This window comes from Canis lupus, chromosome 2 (genome assembly GCF_048164855.1).
Source record: "Canis lupus baileyi chromosome 2, mCanLup2.hap1, whole genome shotgun sequence".
Lineage (NCBI taxonomy): Eukaryota > Metazoa > Chordata > Mammalia > Carnivora > Canidae > Canis > Canis lupus.
Genome location: NC_132839.1, coordinates 47,022,874 through 47,047,507, shown reverse-complemented (window position 1 = coordinate 47,047,507; position 24,634 = coordinate 47,022,874). Strand labels below are relative to the sequence as shown.

The window sequence follows — 24,634 nt, the reverse complement described above, 5'->3', positions numbered from 1 at the left end:
ATGGTATTTTGATAGGGATTGCATTAAACGTGTATATTGCCCTGGGTAACATTGACATTTTCACAATATTAATTCTGCCAATCCATGAGCATGGAATATTTTTCCATCTCTTTGTGTCTTCCTCAATTTCTTTCAGAAGTGTTCTATAGTTTTGAGGGTATAGATCCTTTACATCTTTGGTGAGGTTTATTCCTAGGTATCTTATGCTTTTGGGTGCAATTGTAAATGGGATTGACTCCTTAATTTCTCTTTCTTCAGTCTCATTGTTAGTATATAGAAATGCCACTGACTTCTGGGCATTGATTTTGTATCCTGCCACGCTACCGAATTGCTTTATGAGTTCTAGCAATCTTGGGGTGGAGACTTTTGGGTTTTCTATGTAGAGTATCATGTCATCGGCGAAGAGGGAGAGTTTGACTTCTTCTTTGCCAATTTGAATGCCTTTAATGTCTTTTTGTTGTCTGATTGCTGAGGCTAGGACTTCCAGTACTATGTTGAATAGCAGTGGTGAGAGTGGACATCCCTGTCTTGTTCCTGATCTTAGGGGAAAGGCTCCCAGTGCTTCCCCATTGAGAATGATATTTGCTGTGGGCTTTTCGTAGATGGCTTTTAAGATGTCGAGGAATGTTCCCTCTATCCCTACACTCTGAAGAGTTTTGATCAGGAATGGATGCTGTATTTTGTCAAATGCTTTCTCTGCATCCAATGAGAGGATCATATGGTTCTTGGTTTTTCTCTTGCTGATATGATGAATCACATTGATTGTTTTACGGGTGTTGAACCAGCCTTGTGTCCCAGGGATAAATCCTACTTGGTCATGGTGAATAATTTTCTTAATGTACTGTTGGATCCTATTGGCCAGTATCTTGTTGAGAATTTTTGCATCCATGTTCATCAGGGATATTGGTCTGTAATTCTCCTTTTTGGCGGGGTCTTTGTCTGGCTTTGCAATTAAGGTGATGCTGGCTTCATAGAACGAATTTGGAAGTACTCCATCTCTTTCTATCTTTCCAAACAGCTTTAGGAGAATAGGTATGATTTCTTCTTTAAACGTTTGATAAAATTCTCCTGGGAAGCCATCTGGCCCTGGACTCTTGTGTCTTGGGAGGTTTTTGATGACTGCTTCAATTTCCTCCCTGGTTATTGGCCTGTTCAGGTTTTCTATTTCTTCCTGTTCCAGTTTTGGTAGTTTGTGGCTTTCCAGGAATGCGTCCATTTCTTCTAGATTGCTTAATTTATTGGCGTATAGCTGTTCATAATATGTTTTTAAAATCGTTTGTATTTCCTTGGTGTTGGTAGTGATCTCTCCTTTCTCATTCATGATTTTATTAATTTGAGTCTTCTCTCTCTTCTTTTTAATAAGGCTGGCTAATGGTTTATCTATCTTATTAATTCTTTCAAAGAACCAACTCCTGGTTCTGTTGATCTGTTCCACAGTTCTTCTGGTCTCGATTTCGTTGAGTTCTGCTCGAATCTTTATTAACTCCCTTCTTCTCTTGGGTGTAGGATCTATTTGCTGTTTTTTCTCTAGCTCCTTTATGTGTAAGGTTAGCTTTTGTATTTGAGTTCTTTCCAGTTTTTGAATGGATGCTTGTATTGCGATGTATTTCCCCCTTAGGACTGCTTTTGCTGCATCCCAAAGATTTTGAACGGTTGTATCTTCATTCTCATTAGTTTCCATGAATCTTTTTAATTCTTCCTTAATTTCCTGGTTGACTCTTTTATCTTTTTTTTTTTTTTTAATTTTTATTTATTTATGATAGTCACACAGAGAGAGAGAGAGAGAGAGGCAGAGACATAGGCAGAGGGAGAAGCAGGCTCCATGCACCGGGAGCCTGACGTGGGATTCGATCCCGGGTCTCCAGGATCGCGCCCTGGGCCAAAGGCAGGCGCCAAACCGCTGCGCCACCCAGGGATCCCGACCCTTTTATCTTTTAGCAGGATGGTCCTTAACCTCCATGTGTTTCAGGTCCTTCCAAACTTCTTGTTGTGATTTAGTTCTAATTTCAAGGCATTATGGTCCGAGAATATGCAGGGGACAATCCCAATCTTTTGGTATCGGTTCAGACCCGATTTGTGACCCAATATGTGGTCTATTCTGGAGAAAGTTCCATGTGCGCTTGAGAAGAATGTGTATTCGGTTGAGTTTGGATGTAAAGTTCTGTAGATACCTGTGAAATCCATCTGGTCCAGTGTATCATTTAAAGCTCTCGTTTCTTTGGAGATGTTTTGCTTAGAAGACCTATCGAGTATAGAAAGAGCTAGATTGAAGTCACCAAGTATAAGTGTATTATTATCTAAGTATTTCTTCACTTTGGTTAATAATTGATTTATATATTTGGCAGCTCCCACATTCGGAGCATATATATTGAGGATTGTTAAGTCCTCTTGTTGAATAGATCCTTTAAGTATGATATAGTGTCCCTCTTCATCTCTCACTACAGTCTTTGGGGTAAATTTTAGTTTATCTGATATAAGGATGGCTACCCCTGCTTTCTTTTGAGGACCATTCGAATGGTAAATGGTTCTCCAACCTTTTATTTTCAGGCTGTAGGTGTCCTTCTGTCTAAAATGAGTCTCTTGTAGACAGCAAATAGATGGGTCCTGCTTTTTTATCCAGTCTGAAACCCTGCGCCTTTTGATGGGGTCATTAAGCCCGTTCACATTCAGAGTTACTATTGAGAGATATGAGTTTAGTGTCATCATGATATCTATTCAGTCTTTGTTTTTGTGGACTGTTCCACTGAACTTCTTCTTAAAGGGGAATTTTAAGAGTCCCCCTTAAAATTTCCTGCAGAGCTGGTTTGGAGGTCACATATTCTTTTAGTTGCTGCCTGTCTTGGAAGCTCTTTATCTCTCCTTCCATTTTGAATGAGAGCCTTGCTGGATAAAGTATTCTTGGTTGCATGTTCTTCTCATTTAGGACCCTGAATATATCCTGCCAGCCCTTTCTGGCCTGCCAGGTCTCTGTGGAGAGGTCTGCTGTTACCCTAATACTCCTCCCCATAAAAGTCAGGGATTTCTTGTCTCTTGCTGCTTTAAGGATCTTCTCCTTATCTTTGGAATTTGCAAGCTTCACAATTAAATGTCGAGGTGTTGAACGGTTTTTATTGATTTTAGGGGGGGATCTCTCTATTTCCTGGATCTGAATGCCTGTTTCCCTTCCCAGATTAAGAAAGTTTTCAGCTAGAATTTGTTCAAATACATATTCTGGCCCTCTGTCCCTTTTGGCGCCCTCGGGAACCCCAATTAAACGTAGGTTTTTCTTTCTCAGGCTGTCGTTTATTTCCCTTAATCTATCTTCATGGTCTTTTAATTGTTTGTCTCTTTTTTCCTCAGTTTCCCTCTTTGCTATCAACTTGTCTTCTATGTCACTCACTCGTTCTTCCACCTCGTTAACCCTCGTCGTTAGGACTTCTAGTTTGGATTGCATCTCATTCAATTGATTTTTAATTTCTGCCTGATTAGCTCTAAATTCTGCAGTCATGAAGTCTCTTGAGTCCTTTATACTTTTTTCTAGAGCCACCAGTAGCTGTATAATAGTGCTTCTGAATTGGCTTTCTGACATTGAATTGTAATCCAGATTTTGTAACTCTGTGGGAGAGAGGACTGTTTCTGATTCTTTCTTTTGAGGTGAGGTTTTCCTTCTAGTCATTTTGCTCAGTGCAGAGTGGCCAAAAGCAAATTGTATTGGGAAAAAGAGAAAAAGAGAGGAGAGAAAGAAGGAAAGAAAAGAGAAAGAGAAAAAAAAAAGGGAAGAAAAGAAAAAAAAACGAGAAAAAAAAAAGAAGAAAAAGAGAAAGAAAAAGAAAGGAGAAAAAAGGGGGTGGGGGAAGGAAACAAATCAAAAAGCAAAACAAAACAAAAACAAAAAACAAAAAACAAAAAAAAAAAAAAAAGAACCACAGGGGAGTATCTTCTGATTCTGTGTTCTTTAAGTCCCTTGGCTTCTCCTGGAAGTTGTCAGTCTAGCTGGTGTTCTGGGGGAGGGGCCTGTTGTGCTGATTTTCAGGTGTTAGCAGTTGGGGGAGCTGCTGTGCCCCAGCCTGGTGCAGGGCTCAGTGGGGGTTGTTTACCCCGTGAGGCCGCAGGAGGAACAGCCCCAGTGGCGGGGCAGCTCTGGAAACCTGGATTCAGCTCCGGCAGGAACTCCGTCTGCAGGGCCTGGAGGCTCCGGGGCGGGGCCGCTGATCTGCTCAGCTCGGGGCAGGAGCGTCCTTGCTGTCCTGGGCCCTCCAGGCCTCTGCCTGTCCCGGGGGAGGCGGGATCCTGGGCTGTGTCCCGGCGCCCTGTGCTCCGGAGCCTGCGCTGGTGGATTCGCGCTCCCGGGCCGCGCAACCCCCTCCGCGGAGCTGCCGCCCGAGCCCCTCCGAGCTGCTCCTGGAACCGCGCAGCCCCCTCCGCACGGAGCCTCTTCCTCTGCCCGAGCCCCTCCGAGCTGCTCCCGGGGCCGCGCAGCCCCCTCCGCGGAGCCGCCGCCCGAGCCCCTCCTGGCTGCTCCGTCCCGCCGGGTCCCGCCGCGCGCGCTGCAGCCCTTAGGGAGCTCGGCGCACTCTCCTGGGCGCGCAGTTGCTCTGTTAGTGTCCCCGGGAGCCCGAGGGCATCCCCGCCCTCCTGGGTCCTGTTCCACCTCCCTGGAGCCCCTTTCCCCCGGGAAGGTCGGTGCAGCTCCTGCGTCTCCGGGACGGGGCTCTCCTGTCCTGGGGACACTCGCCCCGGCCTCAGCCCGGCTCCTCGCGGGGCCCCTCCCCCTTGGAGGCCTTTGTTCCTTTCTTTTTCCCCGTCTTCCTACCTTGATAGAAGCGCGAACTCTTCTCACTGTAGCATTCCAGCTGGTCTCTCTTTAAATCTCAGGCCGAATTCATAGATTTTCAGGATAATTTGAAGGTTTTCTAGGTAGTTTGGTGGAGACAGGTGATTTGGAGACCCTACTCTTCCGCCATCTTGCTCCACATCTGTAGGTTATTGACAGAGTTGTGATCACCTATGGAGAAGACAATCCCAGGACACAGCTCTAGGGGCCCACCAAAATATAGACATTTGCAGAGATAGTAATGTAAACAATAAAAGGGGGAAATGTTGGCCAATGAAGAAAGAGGACCCTGAATAGAGCCTAGTGACTTTCTTGGAGAGGACATTGGAGAAGATAAGCCATGATCAGAAATGAAGAGGCATACTCTGTGAAGGAATTTTCTAGAAGTCTGAGCAATGTAAGACTGCACTTTACGGGGAAGAAGGTAATCAGTAAATTCAATGTCTGTGAAAATTCTGTAACAGAGGACACAAGATTGTCCTGAAAAGCAATTTTATCATTTTTCAGGGCCTCTTACAGTCCATCAAAATGTGAATTTTATTTGGACTCATGGCTTATTCAGTTCCTATATAAACAGATTGTTAAGCTTTTGCATTGCTCTGGTTGTTATGCATCATCTCTTGGTTCAATGGGGGAAGATATGACATATCATTATTAATTAGATCCCTAGTGTTCCTAAACAAGTCTTCCTTTCTTTTTTTTTTTTTTTTTTTTTTTAACAAGTCTTCCTTTCATCTGTATACTTGGTCTGCAGACTCTCTGCATCTCCCTGGAATGGTCTCTGAGTATGGGCTGCTGGTTCACAGTGGCCCAAACTCTGGACCAATCAACATGCATTTGCCCTGGGAAGATGTAGCAGCACATTGCCATAGGGCTTCACCAGGAAGGGCCCCAGCCGGGGTGGGGCGGGGTGGGGCATTGGGGTTTAGGTTGCCTCATGGAAGGCTCCACAACAATGCCAAGGGAAAGTGGATGCAGTGATAATGGGATGAGGGTGGGAGTGGAGGAGGGGGTTCTTGGATGACAGGTTGCTGAATCCGGAACCCTGACACTTGTGAAGTACTCTGTCAGGAACATTAACTATCCAAAAGTGATAAAGCTTCAATTTGCTAGTCCATTAGACTAATTACTGCAATAATTAAGTAACTACTTGATTAGAACTAATGGGTACCTAATTATCCAGGAGAAAAGTATCAGGTGGCAATTATCAGGTGGCAATTAATAGACTGGAGTTAATGTCTTAGCACTGTCTTTGTATGAATTCATAAGCAAGGTAAAGAAAACAAACAATAACTTATTAATATTTATTGGTGCCACAGTGTTTTTCAGCTTGTTTCATTTACACAGAACCAATTAGTGGAAAGACCATTAGTGTAGCAGGATATAAAGGAACTAAAGCAGAGTTAGCTTTTTAAAGGTACAGGATCTCATTAGCAATAACGACTAACATTTAACCAGAATCAACCTATGATTTTTTTAGCTTGGTTGCTGTAAATCTATTGAAAGGGGATCACAGGTGAAAAATCAAAAGTCATGATAAAATCTGTGGGAAATTGGCTAATATATTGAACTCACGGGCCTTATTAAAGATTTTTCCTGGTTCACTGGAAACCTCTCATCTATTTTTCCCCCCTGGTACTCTTAAATGGCTGCAGAGAGAGATGGATGAGAAGAGATGTAACTTATTACAAAATAAACTTCTCTTATGAACACATATCACACAGACACTTTGGATTTCTCACGGTATGAAAGGTTATCTCTCCAACCCAGTGGTTGTTGAGCATTGATGAAGACCCGCTGCTAATATCAGGAAAAGATCTGTTATAAAAATAAGATGTTAGAGCAAGACTTCCAGCCACAGCCGTGTTGTTCTAGGGGGCTGACTCGGCCTTGTGCAAAACCACTTTGCTGGAAAGCATCAAGCACAGTTTGAAATGCATCACTCAAGTTTAGAGGAGAAACACAGGTCAGCTATTTATTTATTTATTCTTTAATTCAGGAAAACACATGCTACAAGGTTGTAAGGCTTCTGGGCAAACACAGAAACTGAACCGCATTATCACGAGAGTGAAAAAAACGCTCTCCTCCCAAACATTCTGAATCAAACATTTCAACTGTGTAATGAAAATAAGAGCTGCATGCTCATTACTTCTCTTTTCTTAGTTCAATGAAGTCCTTTTTCAAGACAACTATTTTTAAAAATTCAGGAGAGGTTTGGACCTGTGTTAAATTTATTAACATTTTAAAAGTCACATAATTAACCCTGCCGTAGAAGAAAATCCCATCTACTTTTATTTTATTTCCCTGCCTGGTATAAATAATTGAAATGGGTTTTAATCATATTTTAGGGGAAAAATAACAATCACCTTATATTAGAATACATACAATGACAAATGGAGATAAATCTAAAATTTATAGAAAGGGAGTATTTGCATAAACTGCAGAATCCAAACATATAGGGCAGTAAGAGTAACAATTGTTGCAAAGGGCATGAAAAATTCAACTTTGGTTTCATGATAGGAGCCTGGATTCCTAACATGATTAAGATAATACATCACAAGGCCCTCTCTTATTAAAGGCATAATTGTTGGTAGAACCAGAAGTGGCGTTAATGCTAGTCTAGTTTTATATACGTACAAATATGAAGAGAAGGGAACTTAGAAACGCTCGCTTGTGGTGATCCATAGGCATTTTATTAATGTTTGAATAATAACCGCCTAGAGGGCCTGTTATAAATTAAAGGGAAGGATTGAGATATAAATTTTTATGAGGACTAGTTATACATTTCCATTATGTGTTTAAAAATGAAGGAATTACTGTGAGCACCGCAGTACTCACATTTATTTGAGGTGATTTGCACGGGAGGGCCGGCGGATGAGAGCTGCTGCGTGGCGGCAGTAAGAAAGATGTATCTGTCCCTTTGAACAGATACATCATATGTCATGCATGAACTCTGTTCTACCAGAGACGCTCCTCTGCTGCCGAATCTGCATGATTATTTCTGTGACAATAGCAAGTGATGATATAGCGCGAAGTTCAGGCCACTTAAGGGGGTGTCTTATGGTTCAATCCCAGCAGACTTGGCTATGATCTACCTGCTAATGCAATACAAGGAGTCAGTGATTACTGGGAAGCAATTCTGATTGCTCCTAAGGTCCCTGTCTAGGATTTTACAAGTGGCCCAAAAGCCTTTGGAGAAGCAGATCCAATGGAATAACAATCATCCTCACTGCACTTCTTCCAATAAGTCCTCCCACATTGTCCTCAGTGTTGTAGATCTAATGGATCTGTTGATCTCCACGGATTATGAATTATAACCCCAAAGGATACAGGAAGACTACTGGCAAACTTGTTCCTGTGCCAATATTCTTACACACTCATTTATATATACACATACAGATAATACACATTTATAGTCTTATGGGCATAACCCAAGCCCTAAGAATGTGAATGTATAGCCTAAAATACTGTTTTTCTTGTCACCTATAGCTGCACACAAACTCTGAAGTCAGGCAGGTCCAAGGTGGCACCCCAGCCAGAATGCTCACCAGATGGTGATTTGAACAAGCTATTTAATGGGCAATTCTCAGTTCCTCATGTGGAGAATAAAAAGCTTATAGAGTTATTTGGTAAGATTAAATATCATTTAATGTAAGGTCCTTGGTACACAAGTGGAATGCTAATAATTGGCTATCAGTTTATTAGGACTGCCATAATATAGTACTACAGACTAGGTGAGCTAATAGAAATGTATTATCTCAAGTCCTGGAAGCTAGGAGTCCAACATGGAAGTGTCCGTAGGGTTTATTTCTTCAGAGGCCATTGGGGGAGAATCTGTTCTAGGTCTTTCTCTTGGCTTGGAGATGATTGGCTTCTCCCATCATCTTCGGAGACGCCATCGATGATTGGTGTCTCTTCCCATCATTTTCCTTGTAGGTATATCTCTAATGTCCAAATTTCCTTTTTTGTAAAGATGTCAGTCATTTTGGATTAGGATCTGTCTGAATGATGTCGTTTTAACTTGATTATCTCTGTGAAGATCCAATCTCCAAATAAGGTCAGATTCTGAGGTACTGGGAGTTAGGATTTCTTTCTTTTTTTTTTTTTTTTTAAAGATTTTATTTATTTATTCATGAGAGAGAGAGAGAGAGAGAGAAAAGCAGAGACAGAGGCAGAGGGAGAAGCAGGCTCCATGCAGGGAACCCGATGTGGGACTCAATCCTGGGTCTCCAGGATCATGCCCCAGGCTGAAGACAGGCGCTAAACCGCTGAGCCACCGGGGATGCCCTAGGATTTCAATATACACATTTGGGTGGGGACACAAGTTTTGACGAGCAGCAATAAGAATCAATGAATATAGAAGAATGTAATTACAATGATGTTATGATGATAGTGTGCTTTCAAATATATGTTCTCAAGTCACCATGTTCCACGTCCCCAGCCTCATTTTGCAATCGAGATAAGATGCTCAAACTTTCTGCATTGCTTAAGGTCACCCACTTCCTCTGGCAATATGACAAGAATATTGTGATTTTTTTTTCTCGTTGCAAATTGACAGGAACCAAACCCAGGTGTATGAGGTGATTACAGGCTGATGCCTCCAGGTGCTGGGCAATCCAATACCTTCCACCAGTGTTTGCTTCCAGTTCATCTGTGGGAGTCCCCAGTGAAAACGATCATCGCCTGGATGATTATAATGATGACCAAATAAAAGAAGCATGTAGAAGAAAATCAGAGCTCTTGTTGTGCTGATTTTAAAATAGACTTCAAATGCATCTTTTCAAAACCCAAAAAACTCCCTAATGATAGGGCTATTTGAATTTAAATTCCAGAGCACTGGCTCTTCCTCAGCATGCTGCTATTTACCAATTTTAGCAATAATGTTAAAATGGCTGCATGAAGCTCTTCTTTTCCCATCATTGTGCAATGGTGTCAGATGAAGCTTGGGGAGCAGTGATGTGTCTAAGTGTGCATTTCCCAGCTGTCCCTTTTCAAGGATAATCAACAGCTCGAGCACTCTTTCCTCTGACATCAGTGTCTTCATCTGTAGGTGGTTCTTATGAAGATACAATATGGGAAGTCCTTCACATATCGCAGTTCTTGGAGTTATGATGGTGGGGGGATTATTTTCATATTCACAGCTGAAGAGATGAGGGGCTTACAGGAACTGATGTTCCTTCAGCCCTCCTTCTCGTCTCATCTCAAACTTTAGGTTTTAATCAGGGGAGAGCTGAGTGGCAGCAGCCACAAATAGACTGTAACATGGCATGACTACCAGGCTTCTTGGAATTGTGTCTTTGACAGCATCTGTAGTGGTGTTTGCTTGTGGGGCAAGTGCAGAAAGATGAGTTTGAGGGTCAAACATGCCTCCTACAGCTTTGCCTGTTCCACACCTGAAGTTCTTGGGTTGTGGCTGCCAGTCTCAAGGGGGAAGTTGGTGCTTCTGAAGTTTCATAGTTTGGGCTAGCTAGTAGGACTAGGGACAGGAACTGCCTGGGCAGAGGCCACCACTTCTGAAATGTCAGTGCCTAATCACCACACACACACACACACACACACACACACACACACGGTTGTACCACCCCAGCCATGCCATGATAAAGGAGGGGAAAGCCCATTGTTAGCTGACATGTGGTAGCTGGGCTCTTCAATGGCTATAGATCAAAAGCAGTGCCTATTCGCCAGCCCTCTGACACATATTACTTTAGGATAGTCTCATAAACCAAGGGCTCTGGCACCACAGATAGGAGAGTGAGGTGCTGGAGTGTATTATCTGCCAAAGTTTGTGTGTAGAGATGATTGAGAGCTCAGAAGATGGGAAGATGAGAGTTTGAGCATGGGTGTGATTGAGTGCATTTAACCTCCTGGCTGCTGGAATTTGCATAAATATAGCTATATCTACAGTCTCTCTACCCATCCATATATCCCATATATACATACCCATATCTCTATCGTCTATGCATATATATTTGGGCTTTGGTGATATTTCTTGCAGCACTGGGTTTCTTTTTTCTTGTCTGGAAATAACACCAGAAGAGGTCTTGCCATTCCTTCATCCTCTCATCTTCTCATATTGCTAGGATTTTCTAGATGTCAAAGGGGGCAAAAATAAAACATAATGTGATGAGAAAAGAAATGATATAACGTTCAGATTTTTTTTTTCTTAAAAGAGTTTGATTTTGCTTCAGCTGGGGTGAGAGTTCAGTTTGGTTCTTATTTTATCCACACCATTTGCCCATCCCTCCTGAGAATCTCTGCTCTCCAAGTCCCTCTATCATTCTGTTTGCGTTCAGTTCTATCTTTCTCATTCCTGTATAATGCAGCTGTATTATGAAGTGGCCTGGCCCTGGCCCAGCATTTAAAACATGGCCTGTCTCATATTCTGTGCCCTAGAAGAACAAATCCATTTGGTTCCTTCTTGTTCAATACTTCCAAATCCACTGCCCAAATTCTGAGCTTTGCTCTTTTATTCTTGCTGCAGCAGAGAGTAAAGCTAATTTTTTTAAAGCCAAGTTTTCTAATCCCATCAACATTTTTCTCCTCTTTTCAGCTTAGTTATCCATTATTTTAATCATCAACCTAAGGAGAGGAAGGAACTCTGTAGCAAGGTTAGAGAGAGGTTAGAGTTAAAATGGATATGAAATAAAAGGTTAATTCCCCTACGGTTCTCCACAGTTTGAATGAATAGTTGAAAATTTTATAGAAAATAAAAAGAACACTATTATCAGCCTAAAAAATGAGACCTAAAATACCTCAAATTCAGGAATCAGGCTTTCTTTCATCTATGAAAATAATACCAAAAAAAAAGAAATTTATTTGACATGTTTTTTTTCCAACTGTGATGCTATGGATGTATCCCAGAGCCCTGCTTCCCATTGTGAATGAGGTCATGTGTTGATGTGTGTCTGAGATAAGGAAGTACCTGTAACCATTTGACCTCATTGGTGCTCTCCCATTAACTGAAAGACCCAGACAGGAAAAGTGGGGGAAAAGAGGCGAAGAATCATGGAGTTATTGCGGTTATTTGCTTTGACAAGTCTAGCTGTTGACTTAAAAAGTTTAATCCTCCACCACCATGTCTATACAGCATTCTAGCACTTAACTTACTTTCAGGGAGTGAACTGGGCCCTGGGGAAAGAACCAAGCTCAGTATTTCCTCTATGCCCTCCATGGAAGCTCAAAAGCATTTTCCCCTAAATAGATCACTTAATCTCCTTGTACCACAGCATCCTCTCTTGTGAGATGGAGGTCATACTACTAGCATATTTCAAAGGGTTATTGAGAAAAACTATCTGGTTAGCCATTATAAAGCATTTTACAAATATGAAGTGCTTTATACAGTCTAAATAATTCGTGAAAGCATAAAGTTTTATACTGTTACCAAGTTTAATCATTTGGCCTTTTTATTTCTCTGGGCATTTATCTTTTTATTTTTCCTTTTCTACTTTTTCCTTTTATGTTATTATGTAGAGAAATACAATTGTGCTCCTTTCTTCATAACTAAAGGGTTTGAGAGTCTTCAGGGCAAGAGAAGAAATTCTTAGATTACTTGTTAATTCAAGTGCAAAAGTTTTCAACTAAAGAATTGTCAGCAACATGTGAATCCGAATGGCTTCTAGAGATATAGGATATTGAAGTAAGAAGTTAGATTTTTAAAAGACCCAAAAAAGTATACTTTTCAGAAACAAAAGCATCTGATAAGGAGAGTCTGTTATTGTTGCCATATAAGGCCAAGATATAAATATTTACTTATCCATACCAACTGGTTCTCAAGGACCTATGATATGCCACATGCAATATGCATGTTTTTTTAATCATTCTTGGCAACAACACTGAGGTCTCTCATTTCATAGATGATGAACCTCCCCAAAATCCCACAGTGAAGGGAAGAAAATGCTAATATTTCTGAATGAAAAGCCTGTGTTCTATTTTCCACACACACTTTTTTTCTGTTATCTCCTCACTACTGAGTAATACAGACAAACTAGTATGACCCTAACCATCTATATGGTTTTCGAGTTTCTATTTTGCACTATGGGGGCATGTGTCCACTCACTGACTTGTCGACCCCTGCTCAGATAACCAGTCTTTGTATAAGGACACGTAGCACTGAAGGTAGATATTCTCACTACATTTGATAATCATTCAAAGTATGACCTCAAAGCCCCCTCAGCAGTAGTAATTGTTGGCTCTGTGAAAGATGACCAAAAAGAGGGGCACGTGGGTGGCTCAGTGGCTAAGCATCTGCCTTTGGCTCAGGTTGTGATCCCAGGGCCCTGAGGATAGAGTACCGCATTGGGCTCCCCAAAGGGAGCCTGCTCCTCCTCTGCCTATGTCTCTGTGTGTCTCTCATGAATAAATAAATAAAATCTCTAAAAAACAAAAAACAAAAACAGAAGATGACCAAAAAGAGAGGACTATAGATGGAAGCATGTTCATCAAGGAATTGACATAACTCCTCTTGTTTTGATACAGAAAGACAAGAACCAATTTTACTAGATAGAATCATAATATTTTTATAATTGGGATGAGTTTGGCTGAGGGCCCTGGTGGGACTGATAAGCTAAAAGAGATATTTGTTGAAGGATATGGTGATCTTTAAAAGCATTATAAACCTTTGTAAACCTTTCTGCTTGTTACAGCTAATGTGAATTCATTGTATGGGGAAAAAGAATGTTTAGATACTAGAAGAAAGAAAGCTATTTAGAAGTTTCAGCTTTAAAGCCATATCATTAGAATATGTACCTATTCATAAACATGTAATGGAGAATCTAGAGAAGAATGTCCACGAGTAGGATATTTTACTTATTCCAACATGTTGAAATTTGCACTAAATTTCTAATTATTTGAAGAAGATCTTAAATTTATTTATTTATTTATTTATTTATTTATTTATTTATTTATATATTTCATCCTATTGAAGCCTCAGCTGCTCTGTATTAAACAACTATAAGATGCAGTATCTGGAATTATTTTCATATCATTAAGAACTTATCTATTGGTAAGGATATTTCTTAAAATATCAAATAACCTTTGGAAATCGATCCTATTTCTTTTATTAGAAAATATCACCAATGGTCTATGAAATGATGGCTGAACCTGGATGTCTGCTATGGAAATCCAAGGTTTTCAATTTCTAATGGTCCCTAATAGCATTAATCAAGGCAACACAACTTACTTAAAAGGGACATATGATTAATCTTGACAATAGTAATATAAACTGAACTCTAACTCATGAATTGGCGATTACCCCCTCCCCACCACCACCACCAACACTAGGGTATTAGCTCTTTGTTTGAGATTTACCCTGTGCCATGCACATATTATAAGAACAAAAGAGAGTTCTTTATCTTTAAAAATATCCATTCAGTTCAGCTTACAGAACAGGGGAAAAATTGCTATATTTATCAAGGTTGATTTTGTTTTCCAAGTCTCTAATTCGAAACTGAAGAATGCAAGACTACATACATCAGGTGTTTCTAGCAAAATAGCAGCAGCAGCAGCAAATCATAGACATTTGTCATTCCTTAGAGCTGTCTGACAGTTCTGACAATTCATTAGGCTGAGCTGCAAAGAGGTTTAGAAAGCAAAGAAGGGATCGCAGGTAGGAGAGTTGCTTTTGCATGATCCAGTAATGGCTGATTTGTATCATTTTGGGTGATGGATACACTGTTCAGATTAAACTCAGCAGGGTTTTCTCTTCTCTCTCTCTTTCCATGATTTCTCACTACCCCCAGCTTCCTTCCTCTGGAACCCTTCCTCCCCCCAACCCCACCCTGGGACACTGAACATAGGCTGTATGTACCCTCTGTATTAAACAACTATAAGATGCAGTATCTGGAATTATTTTCATATCATTAAGAACTTATCTATTGGTAAGGATAAGTAGCATTTCATCCTTAATGGTATGTTCATACATATATCAAGGAAATGCTCCTTTCCAAAAGAAGCTGCTTTGGAGGTAGAGGGAGCCAGCAAGATATAGGATGATAAAACCATGCCTTGCTTCCCAGTATCTACCTGCCCTATGAGTCTTCCTCCTCCTCAACCTGTGTCGATCAAAGAGTCTATGCATCCAGAGTCCTTGTCCCTAACACATGACCCTCTAACTTGTGAGCAGCTGATTCTGCCCCAACCTGCCATAATGGAAACACACTTCTTTATAAATGGCCACAAAATATCCTAATTGTGTGCTCATCCCTTGGAGTAGCATTGGCAACTCATTCCAGGCATTATTTTTCTTGGGACCCTTTGCGTACCCAAGCTAGAAAACTTCTCCTTTTTAATTTTGACAAACAGAAGCTGTCTTGAATAAGGTTTATATGACTCACTCCTTCTACTTGAGGTTTGCATCATAGTATATCAAAACACTTCTGGACTTCTGTTACTAGTAGCTGAAATGTGGACTACCCAACTAAGGAAAGTGAATGCTATTAATAAAAATTGGTACCTATTATGGTCAATTGTGTGTGCAATGCCTTGAAGGATATAAAATGATTAGAGATGCATGCTTGTACCATTAATATTGACACATCAAAATTTAAGCTTATCAAAATAAAAAGGGAAAAAAAAACAAACACATCCAAACTACACATTAGACTACATTCTTTAACTTAGATGCTTATTTTCAAACATTTCTCAATCACCTAGAAATGCTTTTCTAAGCACCTAGAAATTTCCCAGTAGCTACAGATTATTCTAGGGAAAGAGAACCAAGGTGCTTGTTCTTTCAGAGCTAACATGGAGCAGCATGGAGACAGTCATTAATAAGTAAAACTATAATTAAATAAAAATTCTACACTGAGATTCTTGTGACAACGGTAATCAACTAATACAAAGTATCTAAAACAAACAAACAAAACAAATAAAAAAAACCAAAGTGGTGTTATGAACTAAATATTTGTGTCCCTCCAAAATTCATTTGAAGCCTTAATCTCCAGAGTAATGGTACTTGAAGTCAGGTCTTTGAGAGGTACTTGGGTTTAGATGAAGTCACGAGAGTGGTACCTTCATGATGAGATTAGTGTCCTTAGAACAGGAAAAAATAGGAAGCCAAGCAAGGCCATGTGAGAACCCAGGAAGAAGATGATGGTCTGCAAATCAGGAAGAATGTTCTTGTTAGAATTGAATTCGAGAATCTAAACCTCAATCTTAGAACTTCCCAGCCTCCAGAATTTTGAGAAATAAATGTCTGTTTTTTAAGCCACCCAGCCTGTGGTATCTTGCAATAGCATCCAGAGTGGAGTAAGGCAGGTGGGGTTGCTGGATTAGAACAGGTCAATGGGAGGTCTTCTTTGAGGAGATAATGCTTGAGATGAGAATAGGAGTGAGTCTACTATGACAAACCAGGGAGTTGATTTTCAATTTATCATGTTTTTTGAGAAAAAAAAAAAAAGGAGGTATGCTCAAATGAGGTGAGTGAAAAGACTGGAGAAGCAGCTTTCTGACTGTGGGAATTTTGCTTTGTTCACAGCTGCATTCCTCATGCCAGAAAAGTGCATGTACAAAGCACATCCTCAATGAAGATTTTTTGCTAAGAAAATAAATGAAGGTAAAAATGGTACTAGATGACATTTGAGAGGTAGATGGGAGCCAGATCACATAAGGCATTGTGGGGAGAAACCGTGTAAGAAACTTGTTTTATTCTAAATAGGAAGGCTTTAGGCAGAGGACGGACATAGTTTAATTTATATATATATTTTTAATAATAAATTTATTTTTTATTGGTGTTCAATTTGCCAACATACAGAATAACACCCAGTGCTCATCCCGTCAAGTGCCCCCCTCAGTGTAATTTATATTTTTATAGGTTCACAGGTTAGACTCTGGGTGTCCTGCCACCTGCCATGACTGTTGGCTACCAAAGGCCCATAGTTATCTGCCTCTCCACAGAATTTCTCTCAGTTGACTGGAGCGGCCTCCTTGGGAAGTTTTACAACCCTCTCCAGAGTGTCCCAAAGACAGTGACTGAGTGGTAATAGACACAAAAGCCCAGCCTTCTTGCCTTAAGGGATACAACTCTATAGTGGAGTTTATATTCCAGAGAACCCAGGGAATTAAACCAAGGCAAGACATTATTCAAGACCATGTTCTTGCTTAGTTCTTTGCCTTTCTCCATCTTGCTTCATTCTCTACTTTGTAGTTTTTTCTTTTATCTAAAGAGTATTCCCTCAGCCAATTATGTGCATCTAAATCCCTACCTCAGGCTCTGAGTCTAGGGAGCCTGACCTAAGTTAACTCATGTGGGGAAAACAAATCATAAGAGAAAGATAGCTCCAAGGACGCTGTCTGCAATATAAAGCCAAAACAGAATTCAAGAAGGTTATAATGGACTTCGAGATAAGGAAACTGTCAGTCTAGGGTAGGCTTAATCAAAGGCAAGTTTTATTATTAGAAATTAAGTAGGAAAGATTTTGAGTACCAACATACTATTCAGCTATATTTTTTTTAAAAAGAAATTCAATCATTCTTTCACCTTAACTCACTCAGGAGAGGGAAAAGAAGAGGAAGAGCGAGAAGAAGTGAAAGTACATGTGCGTGTGTGTGTGTGTGTGTGTGTGTGTGTGTGGAAAATGGAAGCTGTTAGGCAAATATGATGCTTAAGGCATCCAGGCTGCAGAAAAATCCTCTTTATGAAAAGGATTTCCCAATGCTCCATTTGGAAATATGTTTAATGAATATTTGTTTTGACTCTCAAAATAAGTAAAAGAAATAAATTCTCATTAAGTAACCAAGACTGTGACCCTTTAAAGTCACAGTTGCTATTAGAAAAAAATGGAAAGACTAAGTATGATACCAACTATAGAACATGTCATCCCTCTATCAACCTAATTGAAGTCATTCTGTCATAAATGACAATCCATCATGTAGTCAGCCAGTCAGTATGTCATGACATTATATGTAATGAGAGGTCTTCCAAAACCCAAAGGGAAATTCTACTTATTTTTCATGACTTTACTTTTTGTTTATTGAATTATCTTGGTAATAGTATAATATGTGTGCAGTTTTATTAAATCTGTGAAAAGTGGTCAGCTCAGAACTCAAAATACTGGTATGTGTTTACCTAAGATTTTTAAAAATTTTTGTATATGTGCAAAATTCCTATTATTCACTTTTGTATCCTCACTGATATGTTATGTTCCATTAGATATCTGTTTCTTGCATAATTTAAGAAACAAAGACATCACAGTTCAAAAGTATTTTTGGTGGGGAGAAAGTTGGTAAAATTTTAAAATGAAATATTTCATAATTTAAAAGTGAAATCTTTGACAGTTTCTGCTTCTAGCTATGGTGCTGTAGCTTGAGGCAGACCATAACTCCCATTAATAACAACTAGTACATCTATATAAAATACTAAAAATATTGTGTTTAAGGAATCAAAGAGTTCCAAACCAGCTAAGCTGAGATTTGGAGAAATGCATTATAATGAGCCCAATGTTATACAACATAATTTTTGCTCAGGGCATTTGTTGACTTGTAAGCCATGCAAAAGCAGTTGAGAGGTCAAGTAGTAGGCCACTGCTAAAGTGAACCAGTAGAACTTGCAACAATCTCACAGAGTTGAAGACAAAAAGTCAAATTTGTGCTTGCCAGGGCAGCCAGGACTTAAGGGCCTGTTATTTCAGAAGAAAGTGAGAAACAGTGAAGTGAGTTTAAATTTTGTGTCAATTTTCCCCATGAAAAATTTCAAATTCTAAAATTATGCAAGGCAAGATGCTAAGAATCTCTGCAACAAGTGTTTAAAAATCTGCCTAGAACTTTCACAGTACTAAGGAGATAAAAAATGAAGTTCAGGACCCAGCAAGTCTCTGAAAAACAGTTCCAGGCTCTTAATCAAAGCATCTGAGGACTATGCAGTAGCAATTTACCAGGAGTGGGTCAAGTCTTACGAAGTCTTCAAACTTGACTTAACACAGCTTATTAGAATATGACATGCTCCTCTGATATGCCTTCTAGGAAATAGAATGAACTATCAATAGAAAAATAGAAAAAAAATCGATAATTTCTTAAGTTTTGTGTGTAGAGGACTAGAATGTAATAAATATTTACCAGGGCAGCCTAGGTGGCTCAGCAGTTTAGCGCCGCCTGCAGCCCAGGGCGTGATCCTGGAGACCCGGAATCGAGTCCCATGTCAGGCTCCCTGCATGGAGCCTGTTTCTCCCTCTGCCTGTGTCTCTGCCTCTTTCTGTCTCTGTCTCTGTCTCTGTCTCTGTCTCTGTCTCAAATAAATAAATAAATAAATAAATAAATAAATAAATAAAATCTTTAAAAAATTATTTACCCGGCATACCAAGAAATAGAACCAAGAATAAAAACTGACAATATGAATAGATATAAATTATACACATATCAGAATAGCAATTATAGACTGTAAAATAACTGAAAATAATGTGCTCAGCAAGATGGATAATAAACTGAGAAACTGAAAAATTAAAAATCTATTTAAAAAATAAATGGAAATTTTGGACTTAAGAAATATGGATTTTCTGAATGTAAGAACTTAGATGGGTTTAACAGCAGATTGGATACCTATAAAAAGAGAATAAGTATTCACATTTGTAGAACATGTCCATACTGAGCCCTAGAGAGAAAAAAGAATGGAAAGGGATAGGAATTAGGGCCTAAGTTTAAGAGATAACTTGAGATTGCAAAAGTTGCAAACTATTTATAATTAAAATTTCCATAAGGAAAAGAGAAAAAAAGTGGGGAAGAAGCAATATCTGAACAATAATTGCAATGGATACCCCAAAAATGATGAAGGACATCTAGCCATAAATATGAGAACAGAGATTGCCAATCTCTGGAAGATCATGACCTAGGAACAGAAATGAATCAAAAGTAGACTAAATATTAACAAAATTCCAACCTAATATCAACCCAATCCAGTCTATTTTAACTAAAGTGATCAATGATGAAGTACTTATCCTCTCTGACTAAAAGGGAAAAATATTAAAGTCTCTAATAAAAAAAGCACCATCCAGGGCCTGTGTGTGTGTGTGTGTGTGTGTGGTGTGTGTGTGTGTTTTCAAAAAACCTAAGGCTAAAAATCAATGATTTAAGTATGTATCTTAAAAATTCAGAAATCAAACCCAAACAAGTAAAGGAAATTATACCCAAACAAGTAAAAGAAAAAAAAAAAACATAATAAAATTTTTAAAAGAAAACAGTATCTCTAAGTCAAATGCTAGTAAATTATGCCCAAACAAGTAAAGGAAAAAAACATAATAAAATTTGTAAAAGAAAACAGTATCTCTAAGTCAAATGCTAGTTCTTTGAAAATATTTCAAAAAACAAAGAACCATTAGAAAGACATTAAAAATGAAAGAGACAGAATACCATTTACCAATTTCAGAAAAGATGAAATGGAAAACACTACAGATCTTACAGACATAATTAAGATAATAAAACAACATTCCATCCAACTACATGTCAGTTTATTTGGGAATTTAGATAAAATATATAAATTGCTAGAAAACACAACTGCCTTAAACTAACACAAAAAAAAATAGAAAATTTCAATGGTCCTATATCTTTATCTAAATTAAAATTATAATTAAAGATCTTTCAAAAAGAATAATCCAGGGCCAGGTGCTTTTTCTAGTGAATTCTCTAGAGAGGTATAAATAGCATAATTCTTATAAAAATTCTTAAAGATAAAAGAAAAAAAAGGAGAATTTCTAAATTTGTTTTATTAGGGCAGCATAGTTTTGGTAACCAAACATGACACAGGCATTACAAGAAAGAAAAATGACAGATGCATTACCTACCTAAAAATAGATGCAAAATTCTAAATGAAATATTATCAAATTAAACCCATCCATACATAAAAAAGATGATATATCACAGCATGTTGGTTTTATTGCAAAAATGCAAGTTACTTTAAGTAAGGTGTCAATCAATGGAATTCTCCACAGTAATATAAATAAAATGGTAATATGAACATCTCATATTTGATTTAATTCTGCATTTGAAAAAACTCAATACCCATTCTGTATTTTTAGTAACTAGATGGAAATGAGACCGCCAAGGCAAGGGAGGGTCCAAGAACAGATTTTATTGCAGGCACCCTCAGGCGAGGTTCCACGACTCACGGGGGAAAGAAAGTGAGTCGAAGAAGTCGCGCCAAGACAAGGTGGTAGGGGGTTTACATAACGTTGTAAGGCAGAACGGTTTCCTATTGGTTGGCTCATATGCAAAGGAAGGATTGCAATCCAACCAGTCAGAGTGACCCTCACTATGCAAAGGAAGGATTGCAATTCGACCAGTCAAAGGTGACTTCCTCCTCTGGGGTTTGAAGGGCATTGGGTTCGGTTGGGGAAGTCCAAAGGAGAGGTGTAAGGGTCTGCTCAAGCTGTCGTCCCAAGTGGAGGTGGTGACAGGAACCTCAGCCATTTTGGCGTATCCGCCATCTTGAGGAGTTTCCCTTCCCGCCTGGCCCCAACACATTCATAATTAAAAATGTTAATTAGACATAAGGCCTAGGGTTATAAGAAAACTTGGTCTATTTGAAAAAGAGTGTCCATAGAAATCTATAGCAAATTTCATACTTTATAGTGAAACATTGAAAGCAGTTCCCCTGAGGTCCTAAGGTTGCAAAAGTTATGTCTATTATGGATATTTGTATTCAACACTTTTTTTTTTCAGTACTGGAAAGTACAACCAGTGCAATAGGCAAGGATAGAAGGTACAAAGATTTATAACAAAAGACATGTGTATAATGTATATAGAAAACCCATAATATGTATACAAAATAAAACTACTAAGTCAAATCAGCAATGTCATTAGTAAATGAGTCAATATGCAAAAATTAATTGTATTTCTTTCTTAGCAAAAATAATTTGAAAATGAAATTTAAAAATATTATTTACAATAACAACATAAAAAAATCAAATACCCAGGAATAAATGTAACAAAAGATATGTAAAATTTCTAAAATGTTTTACCAAAATCAAAAGACATTAAAAAAGCACTAACATTGGAGTTATATATCAAGCTAATAGATGGAAATCTCTATACTATAATAATGTCAATTTTTCCCAAACTGATCTATAGATTCAAGAAGACTCTTTTGAAAATTGAGAAGTTTTTTTTTCTTCCACAAATATATATGATAAGGTGGAGAATTGCAATGGCAATCAAAAAATGGATTAAGTTGAGATATTAACACTATTTAACATTACAGTATTATAGACTTCCAATAGCTTATAAAGAAAATGTATTTTCCTGAGGATGGACAAATAACTAATGAAACAAAATAAAGAACCAAAAGGAGATCAATACATATATGCTGACTTGAGTTATACCAAGTCTAACACTGCAATATAATGGGAGGCAAGATGGCCTTTTTAACAAATAGTGCTGGCTCAAATGGCTATTCTTAGAGAAAAACGAACCTAACCCGTATTTCACAATTCTTGATAAACTGAAGATCTAAAGGTAAAAACTAAAATAATGAAGTTTCTAGAAGATAACATGGTGGAATATCATCAAATCTTGAAGTAGGCAAGGATTCCTTAAGCAGGACAGAAGACACACTAAACAAATAGAAGACTATTGAAAAAAAAAATAAACTACAACACACAATGCAACAGGAAAATGGAAAAATATTTAAGTAGACACTTGACAAAGAAGCCTAGAGAAGTGTCCATAAACAAAACCAAGGAGTCACAACACATCAGTCAAATAGTAAGTATAAATAAATAAAATTTTTAAAAAAACAAATACTAAGTATAAAAAGAACCATATTGAGATACCAATGGACATCCATTGAAATGGTTAAATTAAAAAGGTTGATCATGCCAGGTGCTGGCAAGGATGTGGAATAACAGGCATGCTTATGAACTGGGAGTGCAAATTTATGAGAGCATTTCAGTAACCTATTAAACACAACCTATTAAGTTGAACGTATTTATGCTCTGTGTCACAGGGATTCCACTCTAGGTATATTCCTAACAAGTACTAATGTGCACTAAAAAAATGGGCAAGTATGATTAAAACGTTACTATTTACAAGTAAATTTTTTAAAACATTCCATCAACTATAGATCATTTAAATAAATGGTGGTCTAACCAATCAATGGAATACTATACAGCAACAAGAATGAAACTATGCTAAATACAGCTGCATGGATATATTTCACAAACATAATACTGAATGAAAGAAACCAAACACAAAGAAAGGACAGACTGTGGGATCCTATATACAATATATACATATACATATATATGTATTATATATAATTATATATTATATATGTAATATATACATATTATATATGTGTGTATATATATATATATATATATATACACACATAGTTTGAAGTAGGAACACTACCTGATAGCCATAGATGTGAGGCTACTGATTAGGAAGAGGGGATGATAGGGACTCTGATGGGGCAATATTCTGGATCTTCATCAGTGTAGTGTTTCTACAAGTGTGTTGACTATAAACATTAATCCAACTTTACCCTAATGATTTGTGCACTTTCTCTATTTTTATAATTTGGTAAAAAAGATTAAAAATTAAGGGCTTTAAAAAATAGAAATTGTTTTTAGACTTACATGCATGTTTTCAGAGCAATTTCTCACAGATGGGGAAACTGTTGTGCTCTAGCTATGCACGATTTTTTTCTTTCCCTGTGAAATGTGAAAAATTTAAGTGAAGATAAAAACAAATTAGTTTGCCTCAGGCAAATATACGAAAATTCTTGGGGCAGAATTGCTGAAAGTGAAGTATATAGTTTCACCATAAAAATCACAATGGAAAGAAGGGCTTTATTTCTTCTCTAAGATGGCTAAAATTTTATTTTTATTAACACAATGACAACAACTCTATGATATGACTACTCACGCAATGCAATATCAGAATTGTTTCAAGAAATAAAAGACCTGTCTCAACGATCCTATTCCCTCCACCTCATTCCTGAAAAATACATAGACACACAGATACACAAATACATATATTATACACAGCTTCTTTTTCTTGCTTATAATATAAAAATACATGGTCCCTCATTTGGCTTATCTCTAATTTTTAAGTGGATACACGGATATTTGGGACTGTGGAGTTTTCGTGAGTTATGCAACTCCAACTCAGCAAATATTGATTAGCTTCTTTGAAATACATAGCATTATGGAATTCTAATAAACGGAAGATAGGCTAATTTAATTTCTCCATCTCTGTCCACATATGTGTAGACAGAAGCAAATATATGCATATTACACACATGCTTCAGTAAAACTGGGCAGTTTATCTTGAATAATTCATTGTTTGTGGAACTGGTAATTGGAATTAAATTTAAGCTCCATCTTAGCAGCACTGAATAGTATTTGAAAATAGAAAACTGAACACATGAATCTGTTGTTTCCTCTCCAGGATGTCATCAGGCATGTCCATTGGCAAGCTGCATAAGCAATAGTGTCACAGCATAGGACAACTGAAACGCTGACAGGTACTTGCAGGCACAGCCCTGATGAGGTCAAATACCCCTAAACCTGCCTTGTTTGCTGATCTTTTAATCGGATTCAACTCGACTGTGGCCACAGCACAAGGCTTTCTGACAGTATGTGACAGCATATGACAGCAAAATATTTTGATTTTTCATCATTTGATGATATTTCAGATCTCTTGAAGTCCTTCATAAACTAGCACACTGTTTTATAGAAGAATGATACAGGCAGTTAATTGTCTTGGAAGCTCTGTCTCTTTTGGTTTTTAGCTGAATCCTATTAGAAAATGAGTCTTACATTTTGAGAGTAACAGGCCATGTAGACCATCAGTGACTTCAAGGACTTTGCTTAGAAGAGAGAGAGAAAGAAAACA

At 38.3% G+C, this 24,634-nt stretch overlaps 1 long non-coding RNA gene across 3 annotated transcripts in view; it reads right to left on the bottom strand.

Moving 5' to 3' along the window:
- LOC140610192 (uncharacterized) overlaps positions 1-24,634 on the bottom strand; it is a 72,240-nt gene that overhangs the window by 10,119 nt on the left and 37,487 nt on the right. The window contains exons 2-4 of one of the 3 annotated variants that reach the window (XR_012011955.1): positions 23,374-23,448; positions 10,754-10,899; positions 7,485-7,911 (exon numbers count right to left, since the gene is read on the bottom strand). This is a non-coding gene — a long non-coding RNA (uncharacterized lncRNA). Of the gene's footprint in view, positions 1-7,484; positions 7,912-10,753; positions 10,900-23,373; positions 23,449-24,634 lie in introns of those variants that run through there. The other 2 variants (XR_012011954.1, XR_012011956.1) reach the window with 2 other exon arrangements.